Here is an 18,410-nt window from a genome sequence, read left to right as displayed (position 1 = left end):
ATCTGCACTCATTTTAAATGTTCAATTCAAGAGATAGGAACCCTAGAAATGGATAATGCTTTAGAAGAAATGTGTGTTGATGGCTCATTAAAACTTGAGCACAAGCAATTGGAAACAAAAGGGTTGACTCACATATCACATCTACTAAGAAGCTTTCAGATAAAATGGATTAGGTATATTCTTAGCCATGTTTACAATGGTTAGTTATGGTTGGAGCAACATGTATTGATCACCAAAAAGATGATTCACAAGATTACTGGCCTTCCCATTCTAAGCAAAGCTAAATCCACCAAAACCCTAGGTTGAAATGAACTCCAAAAGAAAACCCTAGCTGAGTGGGATGATAGAGGCTTGAAAATTAGTACCATTATTGATGTAGATTTGAGGTTCAAAATTCATGTAATTGCTCACAAAATTTACAATTCTAGTCATTTGAATAGCATGCCATTTGAGGTAGTAGACTTAGCATTCAAAGTTGTGAAGAAAAACTTGGAATATGACCTGTCAGAGCTACTACTAAGGCAACTAAACAAGAATATGGATAGCATCAGGTCATCAAAGAACAATCCTTGCAAATTTAGTTCTTTATTAACATGTCTCTTCTTTTATGTGCAAAAATTCTTTCCATCCAAAGGTTCTACCATATGGAGAAAGGATGTTCCCATTTTGTATCAGATAAATGAGTTTATAGTAGAAATGGGTGTAAACTTTGACAATATAATGGATAATTATTTTGAAGACTTCAAAGAAAGAATGAACAATAGGTTCAGGATTCCTCCTAAACTTGTTGAGGACTATAAAGATGATGTATGTTTCATGGTAGACTGTGATAGAGTATACATTCAGGCAGTCAAGCCCCGAGTTGCTTGGGTGAAACCTCTCCCTTATGAGGTCAATATTGATGAAACTAGGGACATCATTGAAGCACTGGTAAATGAGTCTATACATCCCAAGCAACCAGTCTTTTGCACTTATGATGAGGCAAAAACCAAGATTGAATTACAAATTAAGCTACCTCAAGTAATCAGCAAAGGTAAGAAAAAGATTGCTAAGATGAAAAATATCACTGGTCCCTTAATGCTTACTGAGGGAAAAGGAGAGGATCAAGAAGAGGATCAAGAACAAGAAAATGAAGAGCAAGAATCAGAAAAAGAGTTAGAGCTAGAAAAGAAGAAAGGGAGGGTTATCATTACTAAACCCCCAAAGGCCTTCATAACTATTTTCACTAGGAGAGGAAAAGGAAAAAATAAAGCTGAAGTAGTATTCAACAAGCCCCAACTTACCTTACAAGAAATGTTGAAATAGATAGAAGAAGGAGCTAGCATCACAAACTTCAAAGCTTTAAAGTTTGAAACTAGAACTAATGTAGAGAAGATGAAAATTGAGGAGCTGGTACTCATCAAAATGGGAAAGTGGAAGTATTCCCTAGACTAGATTGCTCCTCAGATCTTAAAAGAATTATTAGTAAGATTGCAACCGAGGTGGGAATCAGCCACAAAAATAGCAAAAGGAATCTATGAACAATCTTTCAAGAATCTATTACCAAATCTCACTAAGGTAGAAGTAAAGGCAGCCAAGAAGAATAATGAAGCTAAAATGATGATTAGATTTCACACATGTTTGATTCTAATTAAGGATATTGAGCATGTTGTAAGAGATTCAACAAACATTTGGAAAAATATGTATCATCTGCATAAGCCTAGTGATGATCTAGTTGTGATCAAGGATGATCATGGTGATAGTGATGATGAAGAAGATGACAACACTCCATGTGCTACTATTGATATTGGAGATTATCAAGCACTAATAGCTGATGATGAAGAGAAAGGGGAAGAAGCTGAAGAGGAAGACAAGGAGGAAGTGGATGAAGAAGATGACCCAATGAAGATTGCAACAGAAGTCATTGCTTCCCTTCCTCACTCTCCACCTAAGCTGGCAACATCATCAGGGTTGGAGATAACTTCAGTAGGACTGATTGCATCTACATCAGATATATCATCTTCTCCTACCACCCCACAACTCCAAGCATCTTCTATGGAAGCATCAGTTACTTCATCTACTGAGTTGTAGCCATCTTCATCAACACTCGAGCAATCAATCACAGCATCATCAACTGTGCCAACTTCTTCTGCTCCATGTACAGTAAGCTTGATAGCCCATTCTACAATTTTGTCTACCATAGCTCTGACTACACCAATCTTTGTTAGTACTTCAATTATAAATATTCTAGCCTATACTTTCCCTATTGGTACATCATTTTTGGCAAGCACATCAATTTTGGATACAGTTGGTACTTCTCTTAGTTTTCCTCCAGTTGGACCAATTCAAGTTTTCTTTGCTAGTCCATTTATATCAAAAATTGTTTCTGTTTCTAAATCCAAGGAAGTAAGCACCAAAGTAAAACCTAAGACTCCTCTAAAAATTCTACTTACTAGTAAGGAAATTGATGAAGATTTAGACTTGGATAAAGAAATTATTATTCCCAAGATAGATTTAGACACTGCCTCACACAACGAAATGATAATGGTCAGTCAGCTTTTAGAGCTCAAGGCAAGGTAGAAGCAGCTAAGAGAAGAGAGGGATAGAGAATACACAATAATCGAGAATGCCAAAAATATAATTACTGAAGCTATTGATGTTGATGTTGATACATCTCAACACATTTTGTTACAATTAGAAGAGGCTATAAATAAGTTCAATGAGGACACCTCTGGGCAAGAGAAGCTCATTGAAAAGGTAGAGAATAAATTTGACTATAAGGTGCTTGAGTACATTTCTCGGCACATTGCAATAAAGCAGGTAGAATTATCCACAATTTTGAGCAGCCTTGAGCAATCTTTTACAAATGTAACATTACTTTTTGGCAAGCTCTATGATGTTACCGAGTACACCAAGGATGTTAAAGAAAAATTAAATAAGATAGATGTGGAAATGATGGCTAGTGCTCAAAAGTTACAGCTTGACCATAGTTCAAGCTCTTCACATCACATGAAGGTGAAATTTTTGTCAGAAATGCAAGCAAAGTTACTTAGAAAAGAAGCCAGGATCAGATCTACATTGATTGACATCCGAAATATGATCCTTCTAGTCATGGACCAAATGCAAAAACATATTGCCTATTCAAAAACATTGATTCAAGACAACAATTTTTCTATAGCAGATCATATGATTGAACTTTCTACAAAAGTTCAAGTGGCTCTCTTCTCCTATAAAATTTTGCAAGATAATTGGGATAAGACATTGTCTCTTATTCTCAAGGTACACTCTAAATTTTGCTCACATTTTAGTGTCTCTATTTGAATTTATTGTATATATTCTTTGGCATTATTGTCAAAAAGGGGGAGTGTGAGATGAATAAGAGAAGAGAGCAAGGGGAGTAAAAGAGACTTGTGAAGAAATAAAAATAAATTGACATATGTATAGATAAAAGCTATGTATGCCATATGTATAGGGGAGATATGTAAGATATGTATATATAGCAGATTTACAAAGATCAATTTGGTAAATCAAAATCAAAATGTCAATTAACATAAGTTTTGGTTCATAAGTGTTTTTGTCACTGATGCCAAAGGGGGATATTGTTAGCATTATAATTATTTTTTTCATTAGTGACAACACTTACTCAATTTTGAATGCTTACTGAGCATCCAGTGGTTACCATGTAAGCTTAGTAGTTATGCAGTTTACACCGAGCATTCCTGAAGCTATCGAGTAAATATAGGCAATGTGAAGACCAACAGTTTCTACCTAGTTTCTCATAGTCTACCATGCTTCATTGTATCTACCGAGTAGTAAGTTTGTGTCATGGAGATTCAGTGTAAACCAAGCATTAGAAGAAGCAATGTTTACCAAGTGAAGCAATGTAAGCTCAATGTGCATTATCTATCGAGTGATACTACATCTACCAAGTCACCAATGGTTATCAAGTTTAGAACTACATCAAGTGATTAGTATGGACTAAGCCTTCACTTCTACCAAGTGCATGACAATGTTGAGTAATGTAGTAGATGTCGTGTATCAAAAGGTCATCGAGTTAGTTCAATGAACCCAAGTTATTTACTATTGGGCTGACTTTGTAATGTATTTGTTCACTTGTATTTTGGCTGACCTTTCAATTTTGTAAATTTGAAAGGTATATATGTAAGATGTATTGTAAGATATCAAATATATGAAGGAAGAGAAAAGTAATGTGAAGTAATTTTGAAAAGTATCTGTGAAGGATTTTCAATAGTAGTTCAAGGAATATAGCAAGGTCAATAGAGAGGCAGAAAAGTTATATTCATAACATAAGGTGATCAGTGCATAAAGGATCTTATTAGCATTTAGTTGTAAGTAGATCCACTACTTCATCTTAACAAGTGAATCAGTTTTCTAAATCCTCTAACAAGGTAGACTTAATAGTCTTTGTATAAATCTCCTAATTGAGTACATACTTCATTGTATGTGTGTAAATCCTCTAACAAGGTGGACCTAGCAATCCTTTGTGCTCCTAACATGGCAGATCACTAGAAGTGGTCAATGTAAGCCTTAATAGGCCAACTTTATGTTGCAATATTGAAGTTTTTTGAGTATCATTCCCACCCTAATTTTACTTTATATTTGGAAGATTTTTGGGTCACCAAAATATTGTGTTCTTTTGTGTAATGAATTTTTTATGTTTCAGAACTAATGTATGCAGTATCATAGATGGATGTGTGATAAATTTAAAGAAAAGTTTTAAAGTTACTGATTCACCCCTCCCCTCTTAGTAACCTATCATATCTTGAATATTTCCAACACTTACACATATCCTCCCTACTACCTAGAGATCCTATCACATTTACTAAAGCATTTACCTAATTCATTGAATTAAAAGCAATAGTGAGATGATATACAATTTCTTCTAATTTTATTCAATTGAACAAGCTTTGCTCATGCAATCTCAAGATAACCAAGTAATAAAAATGGAGACAAGATTCAAAAAGTAAAGATATGGGGACAGTTCATCTCTATATTAATTCTTTTTGAAAATTGTATACAACTAAAGTAGAACTCAAAATAACTCAAGATAAGATGCTATGATCCTATAACATTAATGTCCTCTCAGATTTTTATAAAGGAAACAAATCATAAAATTTGCACCAAGGACTAGACCAAAAAAAGCTTAGTAAAACTAACATTGTACAATGACTTGAAGCCCTCTTCTAGCCCTAGAATCTCACTTACATAGTGTAAGATGCAACAAGCATCAGTCATAGAAGATATTGATAGCTGTCCTTAAGACAAAAAATTATTTACATTATTGCTATTAAAAAACACAAAATTTGGTGCAATAGAATGTGTTCATCATGAATATTCTTTGGTGGGGACCATTTTCTACCACACTTTTTGCTGGTAAGGATTCCATAATTGGCTTTGATGTTTCTCTAGCTCCTCAGAAGAAGTAGCTAATGAAACTGCACATGATGGGCCTAGCTTAGATGTCTATAATGTTACTTCAACTTGAGAGTCTCTATCCACGTCATCACATACTACCAAAACTATAGTTACATCTAATTCTTCTATTGCCATATTATTAGTTTGGACTTTGATTCTACTATCTGAAATTGGTTGTTTATTCTTCTCCTCTTTTGCCCATACTGATGTATCAATTATTTGAATTTCATCTTGATCATTGTCAGTTTCATCCAGTTCTAATTGTTTAGCATGAAGAAAATCTATCATCCATTTGTCAAATAATGTATCATCTGGCCAATTAAAATGTAGAATATCATGCTACCTTTTAATTACATATTCCCCAATTCTATCAATTTTAGAAAAAAAATTCTTCAAAGAATCATAAAATAAATGCACCTTTACAACTTCTTTGATTGTAGTTTCCCACCATGCATTTCATTTTTCATTTATGACCTTATTCATTCGAAGGAAATATAAGTCATTCAGTTCCTGGGCTAATTCCTCTTTATTTTTCAATTTATCCCTTTTCTTTATCGCATGTGTGAAGATTTCAATACCAATTGTCTTATATTTGTTAAGATAATTAATGATCCTCTTTTGTAATTCAACTCCTTTATCATTTAATTTTGAGACATCATTGGCCATATCATAAGTCTTTTCTATATATTCATAGGATAAATTGATGATAGAAAAACATAGAAAAGTAACACCTTTACTTCTTTTACTCTATTTGTTGACAAGTGGCTTCAAGGCTTTATCATTTGTCTTTATTTCATCCCACATATTTATTGCCTTTGTTAGTTGCTAATAAAATGACGGCAAATAAATTTTATTAACTAAATACATGGGAGCTTTCCTCTGTTTATCCTCATATTAAATATTTAGTTTCACATGTAGTGCCCAAGGTTTACTCTTTTCTTCCTCAAATTCTCTAGCAGTATTGAATTTTGGCCTTTGTGGAGTATCTAAAATTTCAATATGAGGAGTGGATTTAAAAGGCCCACTGGTGGATATGGATAAGGAATTTTGGGCCCACTAGATTCTCCCATTTTTCTCTTTCCTAATTTCTTATCCATCTAGGATACCTTAGTCTCTAACTAATGTATTTTGTTTCATCTTTCCTCATATGCCTTTAGTATTTCTTCAAACTTGGCATTTAGCTCTAGAAATTTATTTTTATCTTTTTCAACAATGGCCACCCCAAAATCCATCATTTCTCTAGTCATTTTAGAAACTTTTTCACTATCCACCTCCTCTAATTTGTATACAATGAGGCTTCTTCTATGCTCAACACTTGATATTTCTTGTATTCTTGTTTCGTCCCTTTTTTCAATGGACCATATCACCAATGATTTGTGATCATTGTTGTATTTCAAACCTCTATGTACCTATAGGATTTCCTCCTCAATTTTAAACTGAGTATCATTTTCTTTCCTATCAGAGTCAAAAATCATAACATTAGCTATGTCCCACTCAGGTAAAATTCAAACTCCTAAGTCTCTCAAAATTTTCCTTCCCCTTTAGGGGTTAGTTGTGTGAATTCTTTTGTAAAGTTAGCTTTAGCCTCTTCCTCAATATTAGAGTCCAACTTATTTGGTTGCTCTATTTTTATTGATTTACACTTATTTTCAAAATTACCAATGTTTCTTCTCCACAAAAATTGGGCAAAGGCTCTAGATTTTACAAAAATTTCATCATCAATGAATTTTTTGGAAGCCTTGGCAATCATAGGGGCTATTTCCTTACCTCTATAGTCTACAACAATAAGATAAAAAGATGGCATAGGAGGCTCTTTAGATACTCCTCCTTTAATATTAGTAGTTGTAATCACAATATCCCCTTCCCCTCCAATTTTCCTCAACTATTCTATCAAAGATGCTTCATCATCTATTTTGAGTGGAGTATGGGATGGTGAATATTCCTCTGCATGAGAAGATGAACCATCTTCTATTCTCTACTTCTTAGGGTCATGTGTGTCAAGAGGGCTTCGAGATCTTGGCCTCTTGTATGGGCGAATATATTGTATGTTTTGGGACACTACATACCCAACCTTTCTTTATAATGTATATTTCCTAGAGGTCACAATCATTCTACTAGCCAGTCTCCTCTCCACCTCAATAGCCTTGTTTGGGTATGCTTTTGTTATGATTTCTTTCTTCTCATTCAATTTTTGCATGATCCTAGAAAAGTTATTCATTAACATATCTATTTTCATTCCCTAATAGTTTTTATCTACTAAGGGACCATATTTTGGCTCAAAAGCATTTATAAAGTATAAGACTTTACTAGGCAAAAGAACAAAGTTGTGTCACCTTTTAGGCTGACTTATCAAAATAACTAAATTTGAGTATTTCTATCTATAAAAAAATTTTGTTTAAACATATGATCTTGATAAATCTATTCAAGATAAGTTATATATGGTCTCGCACTTTTCCAATTTGAAATGTCTATTAAATGCATGTTTTATACTAGTTAGTATCTAATTACTAAAGAAATACAATTATTTCAAAAAATTGACATTTCAATAACTCGTACTATTTTTTATGACATTTTTTTAATAACATATAAACACCATTTTATAGAGCTCAAACTCAAGAATATTTTCATATAGAGTTTGTAGTGTTTTAATTAGATATAGTATATTATAATTAAAAAATTCTACAATTACGTATTTTAATACTTGAGAAGATGTCGATTTTGAGAAAGAGAAAAATATTTAATCATATTTTTTTAAAAATTCAAATTATATGATGTTCTAGAGGAGAGAGTCATCTTTCAGAATCTATAAATCTTCTTTTGGTTGGAATAGATTTATTTTTAAAAATGTGGTCGGAGATGAAAACTATCGATTTGAATAAGTTGAAATTTGAATCGTTATAAAAGAGAAAATATAGATCTAAAGCCAATTTTTATTTTTGATTTTTCTAGCTACATATGTTATCTATAACATAATCTAAGATCAAAAGGAAATAAGTTTATTTCCATGTAGTTTTGTGGTGGGAATTAGACCCCTAATTTCTAGCATTTTTTAGCAATAAAAAGTTATCTTTAAATAATAGGAAAATATATAATTTCTTACCCCAAATAATTATTAAAAATTATAATCCTAAACTTCATCCATTTCTACACATTTCATTAGTTTACTTCATTTTCAAATTCTAAATAATAATATCAGTTTTATGTCATTGAAGGTGAACAACTATACTTTTGTTAGCCTTTTCCTTTGCAAGAGGGTGACATAGCTTTGTGCTTCTACCCTACTACACACTATCCAATTTTCTTTTCTAACCTCTTGTTCTTGCAATGAGAACTTATTTTTTATTATGTCCTCAAGAAAATATGTATTTTGTATCTAAATCTTAGCCTTATTACTTTCTCTGAGGAGGTCATAGAATCCCTCTAAATCAATGAAATGGGCATGAGATTGGGCCATCTGATATTTATCTAAAAATTTCCCCAAGTTTCTCCATCCCTTCTTAGTAAACACAAAATCATGAATGATAGTAATCATTGGAAAGAAAGTACCTTTAAATTTTCCTAGCAAATGCCTCTCTTTGATTGATCTAATTTTCCATAATAATTCAGCAATCCCTACCTTCAAAGGTACTTGGTATGGTAGCACATGTGGCTTTCCCAAAAACCCAAAAACTCTAGAAATAGTGGAGACAGCATATGGAATGATATCCCCCCAATTATGGCTCACCAACAACCCTTTATCATGATCTTTAGGTCTTATTAATTCTATTAATGACTATGGTATTCTAGGGCTATCCCCTTTCAACAATAGTCTGAGTCTTGAGGCAAAATACCTATCAAATCTAACAAAGTTAGCATCAGTTACCTCCCATGTCATGTATGCTTTCCACAACTAAGGTAAGAGTCTTTGTCCATCTCTTTCCAATTCTAGTTTCATCTATTTGGAGAAAAAGGTAACTCCTTTATATAAGCATATATACATTAACATATAATACCAACAAATGGGCTTGCTAACTTTAGCTTTGGATATCCCCATCAAGCCATTATGGATTTGTTTAGCCAAGAAAGAGGTAAAATCAAGAATTGAACTCATTCCATACTAAAGAGTTTGAGAAATAATAAGAACAATAGATCTTGGGATGTTATCTTGTTCATCCACACCAAATATTTTGCAAAGAGAGAGATATAAGGCTTGTGCCCTAGGATTAAAATATTTTTTCAACAAGGGCTCAGGGGTATTTTGTGTGACTAAGCGCAATGATCCAATTTTAACAAAGTGTTGCTAAAATGGCCCTCCCCTTAGATATAACCTTTGTACATCATATCTATCTTAGAGGTCCTCCATGTCAATCTTCTCATGAACAACATGATTGGGGTTCAACTTGAATACGTTTGATCAATTCAGGTGAAACCCTAAAATGGTTATCCCCTAAATGGTTCTTTACAACCCTAGTAATTGGATCATACTTCTTATCCATATCTGCCAGTAGGTCACCATCAAAGAAAACACAAGGGATAGTTAGTTTAGCTATGTCAAATTCCCAAACATTGCTTGTTGGAGTATCCAATTTTCTTTCTACAAACCACTTCTTAAAAAGTTCTAGGCCTCCCATAGACACTTCCACATCCCTCAACCAATTTTATTTGTCATAGAAACCCTCACTAACCAATAACCTAGGGCTTTTTAGAATCAATTATCTACCCCTAGCCAATTCATTAATTGATAGTGGCATTTGATCCAAAAAATCATCATGAACTTCCCTCTTCAAGTAGTCTATTTTCCCAAAAAAATCCTTGTGTGGAGGCATTTTTGCAATTTACCCTAATACAATCGCAATTTCTTACTTCTCAAAAGTTTCAAATGACTTACCCACTTTTTCTTCCTTTTTTTCCTTTGTAAATCACTCTAACATAGATTGTTGAAAACCTCAAAAAATTCTTGCCCTAGCTCTAAAATCTTCACACTATGGGAATTCTGCAATTTTTTACCTAATAATGGAGAATTCAAAATCTTATTGCAACATTAAGTTTCACATGAGACAACATTGATAAGGTTTAATGCTTCAACAGTAAAATTTAATGTCGCACCATGGATTTTAGATTTCCAACGTTAATCATGAAACATTAGATGGACTGATTTGAAATTAAAAGGGTTGCATCAATGCTTTTGAAGATTTGTAACATGTCAACAAGGTACATTCTTGCATTTCATAAAGTTCAAACACTTTCATGAAGTGGTGAAGCATTGATCATCTATCTTCCAAAGATCGATGACCAAGAAAAATCATTAGATCTTCATAAGTCTGGCTTTAAATTTATGGGCCCACGGGTATCATCACTTTCCAACTCAACAACACATGGATTGTCTTACGAATCATTGTGCTCTATATCACCATGCTTTTCCACCTTGGTGTGACTTAGCAAACTTCTAAGTGGTTGGCCCCACTTGTCCACATGAAAAGTAAGCACTTTACCACTTTGTTTAAAGTTTAATCACTTTCATATTGTGATGAAGCACCCTCTATTAATCCTCCAAAGATCAACGATGTCATGCATTTTATCCTTTTTATAGACTAGTTAGCAAAGTCACCCAATGAAATGCATCATCTTTTTCCAACGTGTTCTAACAATTTCCAACTATTGGTAGTACTATTAGCTTTGTTCAACTGGGAGTGTATAACCTCATCCAGGTACATGTGGCATGCAAGTACTTCCCTGCTTCAACTAAAATTTGAGCATGTTCAAATTGTGGGCAAGCGCTACTCATTGATCTTCTTGTTGGTGTTTTTACACTATTAAGCCACAAAATACTTAACACCAAGATAGATAGTAAAGATCATAATAACCTAAGGATTAGCTACTTCCCATAAATAGTTATGTGTCCCAACTTTAACAAAATAATGAAAGATTTTCTACTCTTTTAGCTCTACAAAACCAAGGCGGGTGCACTTGAGGGATAAAAGATTTACAACTTGATATTACATACATAATTCACTCATTCCATGGTATTTTATAACAATAAAAATCCCTTATAGTAGATTGGTCACAATTCTTCTTAGATCTATAGATAATTCTGAGCAATAGCTGCTAACTAAGACTCAGAGGTTAAATGTAAACAAGAGTTGACCAACTTTGACATTCTTCAACCATTAAAAGTAAAATTGATTTTGATTTCAAGCTTGATTCTTATTTATGATTTCTCCATATGTAGACTAAACTAGTTGATCAGTGCCTCATCCATTGGGATTCAGAGCCTATCCAATTTCATAACCTAAATGACTACATTATAATCAATATTATCAACAATTCTCATTGAAACTCATTCTTACACATATCCTCCCTACTACCATGGAGATCCTATCATATTCACTGAAGGGTTTACCTAATTCATTGAATTAAAAGCAATAGTGAAATGATATACAACTTATCCTAATTGCATTAAATTGAACAAGCTTTGCTCATGCAATTTCAAGATAACCAGGTAATAAAAATAGAGACAAGATTCATAAAGAAAAGATATGGAGACAGTTCATCTTTGTATTAATTCTCTTTGAAAATTTTGTAAAACCTAAAATACAACTCAAAACAACTCAAGACAAGAAATTAAGATCCTATAAAATTAATGAATTGTCAGATACTTGTAGAGAAAATATATCATAAAGTTTGCATCAAAGACTAGACCAAACGAAGCTTAGTAAAACTAAAATTGTATAATGACTCACACCCTTTCTATAGCCTTGGGATCTCACTTATATAATGTGAGATGCAACAAGTTTTAGGCATAGAGAAACTAACAATTTTCCTTAAAATAGAAAATATATTTACATTGTTACTATCAGAAAAGACAAATTTTTGTGGAACAAAATGTTTCTCATCATGAATATTCTTTAGTGGGGACCACTTTCCACTATACTCTTTTGTTGTTGAGGATTTCATAATTGGCTTTGTTGTTGTTGTTCTTCCTCTGAATGTTTGATAGTTGGTTCTGCACATGATGGATCTAGCTTTGAATTTTGTAACCTTACTTTAACTTGAGGCTCTCCATCCATATTATCATGAATTGACAAGACAATAGTTATATTTGATTCCTCTACTATTAGGTCATTAGTTTGGATTTATGTGTTTGTAACTACAATTAGTTGCTCACCTTTGTCCTCCTTTCTTTTCACTGGTGCATCAATTATTTGCACCTCATCCTATTCCATTTCTTCATCATTAGTTTCACCATATTCTAACTACTTACCATGAATGAAATCTACCATCTACTTGTCTGAAAGTCTGTCATCTAGCAAGTTAAAATGTAATATATCATTGTTGGTGTAAGTATTTATTTATTAAACTTTACTTAAGTGTACTTAGGTTAATGCATTTTTTTATTATTATGCATTATTTTATTATTTCTTAGGTGAGACACTTAGGAGTTTTCGTACTCTTATGAGTTGTCATGTTGACAATACTGGAGTAAGCAACTCTAATTTAGCACATGGTGTCTACAACACTAGAGTTTTGATAATTAACTAAGTTTTCATGTAGACAACATAGTTATTCACACGAATATTTTAGCACATGGTGTCTACAACATAATTTTGTGTGCTACACCTTTGGAGGCTTATCCTCTCATCATCACACTTACTCATGTGCTTAATGGAGGATAACCCACACCTAGTGGACATGTGCCTAGTTGTATGGCTTATCATGTTGTTGATTCCTATGCATTCTAGAGGCCTTTATATACAGGCACTCCTAGTGTACTTTCACATTGAATAAATATCATATCATCATTCTGATCATACTCTTTTGGTCTACTATTGTGCTTGTGCTTGAGTTCCTTGGTCTTGGGTGATTTTTCCCTAAGAAAAATTCTTACATGATATGAGAGATGAGGGAGATTCTCTTCATATAGCCATTTGACACCATTCTTGCTTCAGCACTTTGACCCAGTTTTAAAGAATTTGTAAAAATTAGGAACATCTAGAGCCGAAGAAGAACTTGCCATTGCATTTGGAACATTCGATGAAAATTGACTATAAATTTTCCTATATTGGAACAAAGTCAATTTTGAGGAAAATTTCTTTTGCAAACCGGCACCCAAAGACCTTGATTTAAAAATCTGGTATGATCTATTAAATCTGCGCATTTTTTTTTTTCAAATCTACAATTATTTTTTCTCTGTAAATATTTTTGAATTTCTAGTATTTATTGAAAAAAATTGTGTAGTAGGACTTGTAGAGAAATTTATTTTGTAGGAACTGGGTAGTGACACCTCGGCCCCTGCAAGACAAATATTCCATCAATATTTATCATAGTACAGTAGCATCTTTTAAATTCGGTGAGCACACTATCAAATTTTTTGACAAATTTCACATATAATTTGGCATATTACATTTTCACCAGTGGACAAACTCGACCATGGCTTCATAATTGTTGACAACCAACATACTCCTAGTGGCTTTCCTTTGAATTACCCCTAGTGACATTGAGGTTTTAAATCTCTATGTTTCTAGATGTTTTAGCAATGTGGGACTAAATCGTTAGTCCCTACCAAATTTCCCATAGCTGACAGTCGAAACTCATTTTTTGGCCCTTGTCATTTAAACCCCCGGTGCCACTATAACACATTTCCCAGTGCTCTCCCATCTACCACACAACATAGTCTAAGCTGCCACGATAGTGAATAACCAACTCAGATAGACAACCAAGGACATGTAAGTGCACGGTGACACGTGGATTGTGAATAAGATCCTTCCCATGTTAGAAAAATTGTATCTAAACTAAACATTGCCATGTGTCAAACCATACAATCTGACTCAACAAGCATCTATACAGTCCATACTAATGATGTCAATAATGACATCATCTAGGGGTAGAGTTTTTGCTAATGTCATCATTTTCACGAGCCTATATTTGACAGTTGTATGACTATCATTCCTAGGCACTTTTGAACTACTACAATGGTGGTTTGACCATCAAATTTAACCTCATCTTTTGCTAATTAGACCCCTCAACTTTTAAATGGTGCAATTATTTTCTAATTTTGGGTCATGTATTTGTCAAAAATTGAATTTTTGGTGACTATACTTGTCCAATCCTATATTTTTACACTTCAATTGCTCCCTACAAGATCATTTGAACTCAAAATTAGGTTCTATTTTTTTGAAAGTGTATTATTTTTCATCTACAATCATATTATAGAGTTGTGTTGACAAAAGTCTCACTTTCTGAATTAGGTCCTTTTCTACATTGTAATGCTTTGATATAACTTCAAACTTGTTGTATATCTAAGATACATTGTAATGTTCCAATTTTGAACTCTATAAGGAGGTTTTAAAAAGGAAAAATTAGAAGGTCACTAAGGCCGAAATTGGCAAGTGGCCATTGTAAATGCACTACATATTAAGTGCCAAAAGCAAATTTTTTGGGGGGTTTTCTTGATTGAGTGAAAAGGGGGGGTTTTTTGGTGTTGTGTTCCTCTTTTTCTATTGTTTTCTTTCATTTCTTGCATCATGGAAAAATTCAAGTTTTCAAAATTAATATTGTTGGCTCCTAATATAACAGAATTTGAACAACCAAGTATACGGGGTAAGATTGCATCTATGGGCAGCTATCTCCACTAATGGACACAATTTACCAAGGACTTGGGCCAACTATAAGGCTACACTCCTTCTACACTTCAGGCTCTACAAAACCTAGGCGGGTGAACCTCTTAGCATCCAATTATGTGATGAGTGCAATAAGCATAATCAGAATCCAAAATAACAAATAAAACCCCTAATTCTTCTATACTTAACCAATACTTCATAAGCGTGAAACAACTAATGACATAACTCATGAAAATGGCAAGCTAAGTGTGGGTTAACATTGAACAACTTTCAACATGAAAGAGGAAATGTTTGATGAATGATATTGATTCAACACAACCACAAATATGCAACAATATAACAAGTGATCCTATAAGTGATTAGTGCCTAATCCATTGGGCAATTCCATAAATTCAAAACATACATCTGTGACATCAGGACATATTTTGTATACCCAAACATTAGATCTATCTAATCACCTTATGATTCAGACATCAGTGTTCATAAAAATCTCATTCTCACAAAATATGCTTCTCAACTAACTAGTAACCTTGTTAAACATATCAAGCATTTACTTGGCCCTTTGGACCAATAGTGAAATACATCAAACATACAACTTGAAGGGGATGCAAATGGATCTTAGATCTTTGTTCCAAGACCACATAAGACTTACAGATTGTTGAGATAGGAGACATGAACTAGAATGAAATTAGTGAAATTATTGCTCATATGTATTGATTTCCTTTAAACTATACATTCAAATGCACAAAATTAAAACATTAAAACACCTAATCTATCAAAACTTGCTATATTATCTACACTACTACTGTTCACATGAAAGAATTATGCTAAAGAATGGTGTCTCAGTATTTGGAACCCATCAAAACTGGAACCAGAATATGGTCTCTCAACAGTGAGTGGTTTTTTCTTCCCAAAAATTGGAACCTATACCATGAGAAAGAAAAAGATTGATATAGAGGAAGGAATTCCCGGATTGCATCTACAATTGACATCTGTCCACATGAAATTCCCTCAATCGACATGAAAAGACTCTCTTTAATCTCTCTCCTCAACTACCTATCAGATCCCTTTTTTAATTTTCTTTTAGAGGCATCAAATATCTTAGAAACGTCATGATAAAAGATCATAACTGATTCTGAAGTAAAAGTGAACCCAAGGTAAAAGGTAAAAATTAGTTGCAATGGCCTCAAGAATACAAGAAAATTGATCAAAATCAATTTTCTTCACTTTTACACTTCACCAAGCCTTTATATCTACCTCATGACCAAGTCTAATGATCAGAGATCAAAATTGTTTGTTCTAATTAGAACGCCCAAAAATTCACAAAGTGGCTTATAGCTCAAACTGGTGAGCACCTATGTAAAAAATGACTTCAAAATTAGAAAATTCATCTCTTCTTGATTCTGGCAGTATATAGCATTGCTATATTCGCCTCTCAGAAACCCCCTGAAAGCCAATTTGAAAAATACCCTCATGGCACACAGCTTCAAGTCTGCACTTTGAAATTTAAAAATAAAAAATTTAAGTCAAACTAAAGTTTTCACTTTTGATTAAATTCCTTTTTGATTTAAATTTATGCACGTCAACCCTTTTTTTGAAAAACAATTTTAAAATGAGAATTTTAAAATCATTTTAGTTTTTCCACCCCCAACAAATTTTGGGTCATGTGTTGCCCTGTGATTTTCCCATATGACTGCCTCGTCACCACCCTGCTCCTGAGTGCCACATCACCATCTTCGAGACCCGCAGCCATGTGTTCTCACCACATTAATCTTTTCCATGTCGCTATGGTAATTCTCGTGTAACTTTCACTTGGCGAGATAGCGAGGACCACTGGATCAAGACATGTGTTAACATCTAGTGACCTCTGAGATTTCCTACCGCCACATCATCCTGCTTTGAAATTTATGCCATGTGGCACCTTTTCATTAGTCAAGAACTCCACATCACTACCATGTCATCACCATTCTTGTCTTGTTGCCACTTGGCATTCCCTAGTTTGTCGACTACCTTTAAAGCGAGACCCACATGCTCTCTAGACAATCATCGAATTTTTGAGTTTTTCTGCCGACTTACTATGTCACTAGCCAAAAAAACTTTGAATTTTTCTACTAGTGAGGTAGCGGCTGCCGAATTTTGGAATTTTTTGGTGACCTCAATCTCAACTTGTGGGGGACGTCAAAAATTACTTTCTCTCACTAGCTCGCTGGACAAGCACTGGGATCCACCGCATGTGGGCTTGGCTTTCGAAAACCCTGAGTCTCATAGACAAGTTAGGTGTAGAGGACTGTTATATTTAAACAATGAAAGAAACTCCCATATTAACAATGTGGGATATTGTGACTATCTTCACAAAGCCATGAGTTTTTCTAGTAAATCACATTGCCCTGTCTACAGGAGTTCTTCATCTAAAACTGTGGGTTTCTACCTTGGTCTGCCCCACGCAAACTTGTTTTCCTTTTAATATGGTGTGGATTCCTTCTATCTGATGCCCACGGCTTTCTTAAGACATGGCGGCTCTTTAATGTTGCTCCTGTCAGCGTACTTATGTTTTTTTTTTACTTGTGGCTTTACATTTGGCGTGAGCTGCCTCCTCATTTCCTAGCATATGCTGCTTGCTACTCACGCAAGTTTCCATCATGCCACTTTGGTTTTAAACTAGTGGCTTTCTTTGTTTAATGTGGGCTCTATGTTATTGAGCGTGGACAGATTTGTCTTTCATTGCTTAGGCTATGGCGTGAGTCTCCTTTTCCTGTGCTCTCTTTGCTTCAGCGCTGGCAAGCTGCTCAGAGCTCCCTGTGCATGGGTTTTCCTGTTTAATATTGGCACTAACCTTTTTAATATTGCGTGGACCATATGATGAATTTGTTTTCAATTATCTTCCTTTCCTTTTAACATGCGGGGGTCTCTTGTTGTAATCATCAATTTAAATAAAAAATGCCTCCCCTGTCTTTGCATTCATGAGCTCCCTGTGACGTTGACTTTCTCCAATCTACATGGGCATTTCCTTTTACTTGTTGTGCACATGGAGTTCACTTTATCTATGACTTTAACACTTCCACTTCTTGGCTCATTTGCATGGCATCTTTTCCTTTTAACGCCTACCACTTGTTCTATTGACGGCTTGGTTTCATTTTGTTGTGGGCTGGTAATCTCTTGTTTAGCTACAGGGTCTTTTCATGCATGGGCAGCTTTTCTTACCTTTATATGTGTTTTCCTTTGTGCATGGTCCTCTTCTTGGTAGTGGTTGCTACTTTAAAAATGTGTGGCAGTCTTCATTTGAAAGGTGTGGATCTTCTCTAATGCATGTTTCCCTTTTGAAATGCGTGTGGAGTTGTCTTAGCAGCAGCATCTTTTTAAACATTCCTCTGAATGGATGCGACTACGTGGGGTGTTCTC

This window comes from Cupressus sempervirens, chromosome 7, assembly GCF_028749045.1.
Source record: "Cupressus sempervirens isolate cs-2001-9-10 chromosome 7, ASM2874904v1, whole genome shotgun sequence".
NCBI lineage: Eukaryota > Viridiplantae > Streptophyta > Pinopsida > Cupressales > Cupressaceae > Cupressus > Cupressus sempervirens.
Note: the sequence above shows the minus strand (reverse complement) of the source record.